Genomic DNA, 9,710 nt, shown 5'->3' with positions numbered 1-9,710 from the left:
TCATCAGCCAGGCTAGGGATGGTATGAGTCCTTCTCTCACCATAGCTCATTCTGTACACGATTCTCATTCTGCGTCACTGATATGTTGCTGACCAGAGCCATCTGTTGGCCTGTTTTTGCACTCGTTTTTGGTTTCAGTAAAATCCCCTGTTATTTCAGGCCTGTGTGTTAAGTTTTACGTCTCTACCTAGATTATTCAATGAATTAGTGCATTTCAAATGTTATGGAACCTTTGGGTTACCCTGTATTTCGTTCGCTCTACTGATTCCAACTTCCCTCCTTACCCTTTGCCTTGTATTTCAGTGTCTTTTCAGTAATAATTTATCGGACGTGCGCTCAACTGCATTTTCGTTGGACATATTCAGTCGGGATGTCTTTGTGCCTCAATTCACTTGTTTTCTTCGCGTTCCTTCTCCATTCTCCGTAAAGAAGTAGCATAGATTGTTTCACTTGGTTTGTGAAACACATTTATTTTTTGACAATTAATCAGCAATCAACACGTGAACGTCACAGACAGGCTGAATGCTACATTTCCTCTACGCCTCTTTTATACGGAGACCACGTCGTTGTAGCAGTCTGTTTTCTTCTTATCCGACTTGATGCATTTAATTATTTCAGTATGAAGTCAGGAACTTCCGCATAAGACAGCAATTCGTTTCATGTTCAAATCAGATAGATCCTGAGTAATAAATACGCAAAATACTCAGAAACTGGTATTCGGATTTGAAGACTAAAACACACTTGTATTCCTCTCCTTTAGGATTTAGCAGCAGAAATTACCTTAGTTCCATTTGTAAAAGCGAAATTGATATTGATGTCTCCGTAGTTACTGTAGCTAAGAATTTAAACTGTACGTCGTTCAGTGAGGACTTTTTATCAGTACAGAATTAGATGGACCACCCTGTACGTAATTAAATTTAATTAAATTTAACTTTACCTGATACAGTTGCTCAGCTTGAAAACCGTACCTCTTGATGTAAATTTCAAGGAAAATTACGATTTGAAGTCACACCGGCGATTAGATCCTTACAGGAAAGAGCGAAGACTCGGATTTGACGAGGATTAAGAAGAAAGTTGGCTGTATCATTCTCACAGGCATCGTCTCGGCGTTCGCCTCAATCGCTTTAGGGAAATCACGGTAAACCTTAACCTGGCTGGTCAGACAGGGATATGGAGCTCCGTCGTCGCGGATGCGCGTCCTGTGTGTAAACTATTGCGTCACCTCGCGTAGTACTCTCGTTTCTGGAAATGGCAGGGAGCACTAAACGAGCTTAATCACGCTGCCCGTGCGGCTTCTGAATCTAACGGGGACCCTTTTCACGTATCATGGCCGGCTGTATGGATGTGAACTTTTGAATCACGAATATGCGTTAACACCTGTAATGATGCATTCGCACCAAACGCTGCGCCTATTCAAAACGAAATGTAATGCTGAGACAAGTACACGTCAGTCCCAATTGCAGGCGTAATTTATTTCTTTCCTTGCTCTCGAAATAATACGATTAAATCCGTGAAATCGGGCTTTGAATTCGCTGCGAATCTCCAGCTAATGCTTATTAATCCTCTCTAACTGCAGCATGGTCATTAAATTTGCCCATTGCAACAGCAATATATTAAATATTTTCTACGAAAATATAGAACAACGCGCTGTTCGGGTAATTACCATTTTTTCCTATCTCGAGACAACACAGGTAATTAACAAATGTGAATGCTGCAAGCAAAATTAATTGTTCACTTATTTCTTCCTTGCAGTCAATTTTTGCATGACATGAAACTATGAAACCAATATTTAAGAAAAATACTAGCGAAACAGAAGTTGTCTTTACTAGCGAGGGGCAGTGTTGTGGACATAAACAGTTTTCAATCATTGGAGAAAAAATCCAATGTAAAGCACCAACAGGGACGAGACTGGAAAGTTTGACAGATCACATTAGGAAATTGAAGTAAATCTCTGAATAGCAGATCTATATCATTTACATCGATTAGTAGAACGATTTTGGAGCGTATACTACACATCAATATTATGATATACCTAAAAGAAAAGCATTACGGTTTTAGAAAATATCGTTCGTGTGAAACATAACTGTTTCTTCGTTCACACAATGAAATGAGTGCTAACGCCAGAGGTTCTCAAGGCTATTCCATAATTCTTTGTTTCCATAAGACTTTTTACATCGGTCCTCAGTAGCGGATTTCGGGAAGGTGGGGGAAGAGGGGAGAACTGCGAACACGCCACATTTAAATGGAAATACAGTCACACTGCACTCTCAACAACTTAGGTCACAAACTGTGGTGTGCGTACTGTAAGACCTTCGGTACACACACCATCAGATTATTTGACTTGTCGCTCTAACGAAGTAGAGTCTCATGGTCTTATCGTGGCGTGTTTATCTTCTGCCGTTAGGTCAGACGATAGAAAAGCAACTTGCACGCTTAGAGTAGCAGATTGACGGTGACCATCTTTAAACAGAACTTGATTAATTTTCACACACATTTATTAAAATAATAAAAAGCCTAGATATTACGTAACTTGATTCTGGATGCTGTTTACAATTGACAATGTGAAGTTCTTGGTACGTTAGTCTTGTTCTCACATATCTCTGATACTTGACAAAGTGTCTATACATTTCTCTTCATGGCTATGTATAGGAATATGATAATCTTATTAGGCGCAGACTGAAACTTGACTATAGATTGGTACAGACAAATGCAGACTCGTACAGACTGGTGCAGACAAATGTAGACTGACTAATCGGAGGTTTTATTTTTTTTCTTTATTGTTATTTAGATCACCTTATACAAAGGCGGGCTGGCAGCAGCATATTACGCTGCTCTTCAGCCGCGAGTGGTAACATAAGTATTACATATAGGTGGCACAGATAATACAATAAAAACGGTGGGCAAAAACTGTAGACACGAAAAACAATCAACATGGAGCCGTTCACGCTGGACGAGAAAAAACATTAACACTAGTTGACACTGCGCACGTAACACTGATGACTGCGACGGCACACGTGAATAGTGGTGGCGTGACGGCGCAAGAACACTAAACTCAAATGAAGGCACATACACGAGACACTGATGGCGATGATCTCCGGCGCGCGAGCGTGTGCGAGTCCGTGGACCTGCCAAGAGAGGAGGAGGGGGGGGGGAGAGGGAGAGGGGAGAGCAGAGATGCCACGGACAGGGGAGATAGGGGGAAGGGAGGAAGGGGGAGGGGAAGCCCGGGGGAAGAGGGGTGGAGGAAGGGGGAATGGGGGGGAAAGGAGAGAGAAGGGAGGGAGGGTGCCCAAAGGAAAAGACACAGGCAGTGGGAGGGGAGGATCAAAGTTGATAGGAGGGGTAGGTGGAGGACTAATCGGAGGTCTGTACACCTCGAGGGTTGAGGTATCACTGCGCGAGTTTCATCCGCGAGGAGAAAAGCTTCTACGTTAGCAGCAATCTCATTGGCTGAGTTACATATTAATACGCGGATCGGCGGAAACAGAATTTGTTCCGTCTCTAAGACAGCGCCATCTCGTAGTGCGGAGACGGACGAGCGCTGCGCCTGCGCTGTTGTGCTTAGCGGGGCGCGCTCTAGTGGGAAAGTGGTGTTCGCGCTGACTACGCGGAACTATGTACACAACACAAACAAAACAAATGTTCAGTATTATTTAATTAATTTTGGCACACTGCAGACATAATAAAATTCGTAACTGGTGCAAACTGTCGGCGTACAGACACCCTGGACAGTTTTAATTTATAATAATTTGTCATCAAAATGGTAATTGCCTTGGAGGTCAATCAGTTCAAATGGTTCAAATGGTTCAAATGGCTCTAAGCACTATGGGACTTAACTTCTGAGGTCATCAGTCCCCTAGACTTAGAACTACTTAAACCTAACTAACCTAAGGACATGACACACACCCATGCCCGAGGCAGGATTCGAACCTGCGACGTAGCAGCAGCGCGGTTCCGGACTGAAGCGCCTAGAACCGCACGGCCACAACGGCCGGCCAGGTCAATCAGTTACATCTGTATGTGCACAGGGGCACTTTCAGCTGAAATGGCAAATGGTCTAGGAAACAGCTCGGAAACAGGTGTAAGATTGGCAGTCTCAAAAATGTTTAGGAAACTTGTAATTCTTTCACGGCCACGCCAAATTCCTGAAACTTTGCATTTTCTTTAATGACAGTCAGCCTAGGGACCTGGACCGTCTTTGTCAGAGCGTGTCCCTTCTACAATGCGGTTTTCTTTTTAAATGCATCCCCATCAGATCACAAAGAAGTTACCTTGCAATGTCTTACTACGGCCAGTCTGCAGTCAAATCTACTTAAGATGCGAGATCCGGACTTTATTCAGAATGTTCTGGTTTTCGTTCCTGCTCTCCTTTGTCTTTCATGAATTCAACAGCAGCGAGTTTTAAATCGAAAAATCGTCCCAGGCTTGCACTTTGTATTAATCTACTGTGCAGTAATATTTGAAGTCTCCACACTCTTTGTTCAGTTCCACTGAAAAGCGTACAGCCAACAATGGAATAATGCACACGACCTCAGGAATTTTGCAGTTCATACCACCACTTTCTTCCGTGCTCCAGGCCTGCAAATCTAGCAAAAAGTGCTTCGTGATGTACGGAACAATGAATACCGATAGCTGTAATTTTTTGGTCTTTCATTGTCAACTAAATTCTTAAATTCTTTCTGCATGGTACTGTAACGTCATTCATAGTAAATATGCAGTACCTGTCACTTATGCGAACAGAGAATTCTCATCCCTCTCTTCTCACATTCCTGTTCATTTTAAAGGATTATAACGATAGTTCACTAGGCTGCCTCTTTTTGTGGTAACAGCCATTGGATCTGTGGACGTGCTTCATACCACCAACAAATAGCGAAGGTTAAACAGAGTGGCGATCGTAAAATGCCGTACGGTAAACCGAAGTGAAATGTTACGCTGTTCCGGGTACTTTGTGGGAATCGCCGTCACCAGATTGAGGGCACAGTGCATGTCGTCATTTATTCCGTGAAAGAAAACAGAGAATATTCTTTATTCTTATTATATTCGTGTTGTTTGTTTTTTTAAAAACTTCGCTCCTTGTATGTAACAGATTCAGCCTTTTGCGAATAAAGCTATACCTTTCCTGAAACAGTATTTGCGGAAATTAATTACATGGATACCGAGGAGCGCTATGAAGTGGTGACCCCGCCGTGGTAATACAGCGACGAACGATAACGTCGGGTCCGAGGACGACGCGGAACGTACACCGAGAACACTTAGAAAGCATGCAAGGCGAGCTACAAAGACAAATAAGGGAGCCGCAATCGGCAATGGAAGAGCAAAATACTCCAGCGATGAGTCCAAGGACGACAGTTAGGGGCAGATGTGCAGCGAAAAACCGGAACTTTGGTTCGCGATGCTTGAACTGGCGTTCGAGCAAAATGAAGTAACCGATGAACACACATGGTTTGCGGTGGCCGTAAACGCATTAGACGCCAAAGCAGCTGCTATAGGCGCGGTCATACACTGAAGCGCCAAAGAAACTCGTGTACGCATGTGTATTCAAATACAGAGATATACAGGGTGTTTCAAAAATGACCGGTATATTTGAAACGGCAATAAAAACTAAACGAGCAGCGATAGAAATACACCGTTTGTTGAAATATGCTTGGGACAACAGTACATTTTCAGGCAGACAAACTTTCGAAATTACAGTAGTTACAATTTTCAACAACAGATGGCGCTGCGGTCTGGGAAACTCTATAGTACGATATTTTCCACATATCCACCAAGCGTAGCAATAATATGGCGTAGTCTCTGAATGAAATTACCCGAAACCTTTGACAATGTGTCTGGCGGAATGGCTTCACACGCAGATGAGATGTACTGCTTCAGCTTTTCAATTGTTTCTGGATTCTGGCGGTACACCTGGTCTTTCAAGTGTCCCCACAGAAAAAAAGTCACAGGGGTTCATGTCTGGTGAATAGGGAGGCCAATCCACGCCGCCTCCTGTATGTTTCGGATAGCCCAAAGCAATCACACGATCATCGAAACATTCATTCAGGAAATTAAAGACGTCGGCCCTGCGATGTGGCCGGGCACCATCTTGCATAAACCACGAGGTGTTCGCAGTGTCGTCTAAGGCAGTTTGTACCGCCACAAATTCAAGAAGAATGTCCAGATAGCGTGATGCAGTAATCGTTTCGGATCTGAAAAATGGGCCAATGATTCCTTTGGAAGAAATGGCGGCCCAGACCAGTACTTTTTGAGGATGCAGGGACGATGGGACTGCAACATGGGGCTTTTCGGTTCCCCATATGCGCCAGTTCTGTTTATTGACGAAGCCGGCCAAGTAAAAATACGCTTCGTCAGTAAACCAAATGCTGCCCACATGCATATCGCCGTCATCAATCCTGTGCACTATATCGTTAGCGAATGTCTCTCGTGCAGCAATGATAGCGGCGTTGAGGGGTTGCTGCGTTTGAATTTTGTATGGATAGAGGTGTAAACTCTGGCGCATGAGACGATACGTGGACGTTGGCGTCATTTGGACCGCAGCTGCAACACGGCGAACGGAAACCCGAGGCCGCTGTTGGATCACCTGCTGCACTAGCTGCGCGTTGCCCCCTGTGGTTGCCGTACGCGGTCGCCCTACCTTTCCAGCATGTTCATCCGTCACGTTCCCAGGCCGTTGAAATTTTTCAAACAGATCCTTTATTGTATCGCTTTTTGGTCCTTTGGTTACATTAAACCTCCGTTGAAAACTTCGTCTTGTTGCAACAACACTGTGTTCTAGGCGGTGGAATTCCAACACCAGAAAAATCCTCTGTTCTAAGGAATAAACCATGTTGTCTACAGCACACTTGCACGTTGTGAACAGCACACGCTTACAGCAGAAAGACGACGTACGGAATGGCGCACCCACAGACTGCGTTGTCTTCTATATCTTTCACATCACTTGCAGCGCCATCTGTTGTTGAAAATTGTAACTACTGTAATTTCGAAAGTTTGTCCGCCTGAAAATGTACTGTTGTCCCAAGCATATTACAACAAACGGCGTATTTCTATCGCTGCTCGTTTAGTTTTTATTGCCATTTCAAATATACCGGTCATTTTTGAAACACCCTGTATATCTCTGTATTAAAATACACATGCGTACACGAGTTTCTTTGGCGCTTCAGTGTATGACCGCGCCTATAGCAGCTGCTTTGGCGTCTAATGCAGGCAGAATACAGTGCTGCATTTGGCAACCCCTATATACGACATTAAGTGTTTGGTGCAGTTGTTAGATCGGTTACTGCTGCTACAATGACAAGTTATCAAGATTTAAGTGATTTTGAACGTGGTGTTATAGTCGGCGCACGAGCGATGGGACACAGCAATTCCGAGCTGGCGAAGAAGTAGGGGTGTTCCCGTACGACGATTTCACGAGCGTGCCGTGAATATCGGGTTATCCTGTAAAACATAAAATCTCCGACATCGCTGCGGCTGGAAAAAGATCCTGAAAGAACGGGACCGACGACGACTGAAGAGAATCGTTCAACTTGACAAAAGTGCAACCATTCCGGAAACTGCTGCAGATTTCAATGCTGGGCCCTCAACAAGCGTCAGAGTGCGAACTATTCAAGGAAACGTCATCGATGTGGGCTTTCGGAACCAAAGGACCACTCGTGAACTCTTGATGGCTGCACGACAGAACGTTTTACGACTCCCATCGGACCGTCAGCACCGACATTGGACTGTTGATGACTGGAAACATGTTGCGTGGTCGGACGAGTCTCTTTTCAAATCGTATCGAGCTGATGGGCGTGTACGCGTATGGAGACAACCTCATGATCAAAATGGCTCTGAGCACTATGGGACTTAACATCTTAGGTCATCAGTCCCCTAGAACTTAGAACTACTTAAACCTAACTAACCTAAGGACATCACACAACACCGAGCCATCACGAGGCAGAGAAAATCCCTGACCCCACCGGGAATCGAACCCGGGAACCCGGGCGTGGGAAGCGAGAACGCTACCGCACGACCACGACATGCGGGCACAACCTCATGAATCCTTGGATCCTTCATGTCAACAGGGGACTGTTCAAGCTGCTTGACTGTCCGGCCAGTGTGGTCGTGTGGTTCCAGGCGCTTCAGTGTGGAACCGCGTGACCGCTACGGTCGCAGGTTCGAATCCTGCCTCTGGCATGGATGTGTGTGATGTCCTTAGGTTAGTTAGGTTTAATTAGTTCTAAGTTCTAGGCAACTGATGACCTCAGAATTTAAGTCGCATAGTGCTTAGAGCCATTTGAACCATAGTGCTCAGAGCCAGCCAAGCTGGTTGAGACTCTGTAATGGTGTGAAGCGTGTGCAGCTGGAGTAATAAGAGACCCCTGAAACGTGTAGTTACGACTCTGACAGGTGACACGTACGTAAGCATTCTGCCTGATTACCTGCTTCCGTTCGTGTCCATTGTGCCATTGTGCATTCCGACGGACTTGGGCAATTACAGCAGGACAATGCGAAACTCGACACGTCTAGAATTGCTCCAGAGTGGCTTTAGGAACACTCTTCGGAGTTTACCTACCTCCGCTCGCCACCAAGCTCCGCAGACAAGAACACTGTTGAGCAAATCTGGGATGCCTTGCAACGTGCTGTTCTGAAGAGATCTTCTCCCCCTCTTACTCTTGCGGATTTATGAACAGCCCCGCAGGACTCATGGTGTCACTTCCCTCCAGCACTACCTCAGGCATTAGTCGAGTCCATGCCACGTCGTGTTGCGGCACTTTAGCGCGCTCGCGGGGGCCCCACATGATACCAGGCAGGCTTCAAATGGCTCTGAGCACTATGGGACTTAACATCTGTGGTCATCAGTCCCCTAGAACTTAGAACTACTTAAACCTAACTAACCTAAGGACATCACACACATCCATGCCGTCCGCCGCTCGTGGTCTCGCGGTAGCGTTCTCGCTTCCCGAGCACGGGGTCCCGGGTTCGATTCCCGGCAGGGTCAGGGATTTTCACCTGCCTCGAGATGACTGGGTGTTTGTGTTGTCCTCATCATTTCATCATCATCCAGGAAAGTGGCGAAATTGGACTGAGGAAAGATTGGGTAATTGTACGGGCGCTGATAACCACGCAGTTGAGCGCCCCACAAACCAAACATCATCATCATCATCAACACATCCATGCCAGAGGCAGGATTCGAACCTGCGACCGTGATATCAGGTGTTTCCCAGGGAAACCTCCTGGGACCTCTGCTGTTCCTGATCTATATAAATGACCTGGGTGGCAATCTGAGCAGTTCTCGTAGGTTGTTCGCAGATGATGCTGTAATTTACCGTCTAGTAAGGTCATCCGAAGACCAGTATCAGTTGCAAAGGGATTTAGAAAAGAGTGCTGTATGGTGTGGCAGGGTGGCAGTTGACGCTAAATAACGAAAAGTGTGAGGTGATCCAACGTGGAGTTCCAAAAGAAATCCGTTGGAATTCGATTACTCGATAAATAGTACAATTCTCAAGGCTGTCAATTCAACTAAGTACCTGGGTGTTAAAATTACGAACATCTTCAGTTGGAGAGACCACATAGATAATATTGTGGGGAAGGGCGAGCCAAAGGTTGCGTTTGCAAGATGCAAGTCCACTAAAGAGAGCAGCTTACACTACACTCGTTCGTCCTCTGTTAGAATACTGCTGCGCGGGTGTGGGATCCTTAGCAGGTGGGTTGGACATGGAAAGGGTGCAAAAAAG

This window comes from Schistocerca cancellata, chromosome 7 (genome assembly GCF_023864275.1).
Source record: "Schistocerca cancellata isolate TAMUIC-IGC-003103 chromosome 7, iqSchCanc2.1, whole genome shotgun sequence".
Lineage (NCBI taxonomy): Eukaryota > Metazoa > Arthropoda > Insecta > Orthoptera > Acrididae > Schistocerca > Schistocerca cancellata.
Note: the sequence above shows the minus strand (reverse complement) of the source record.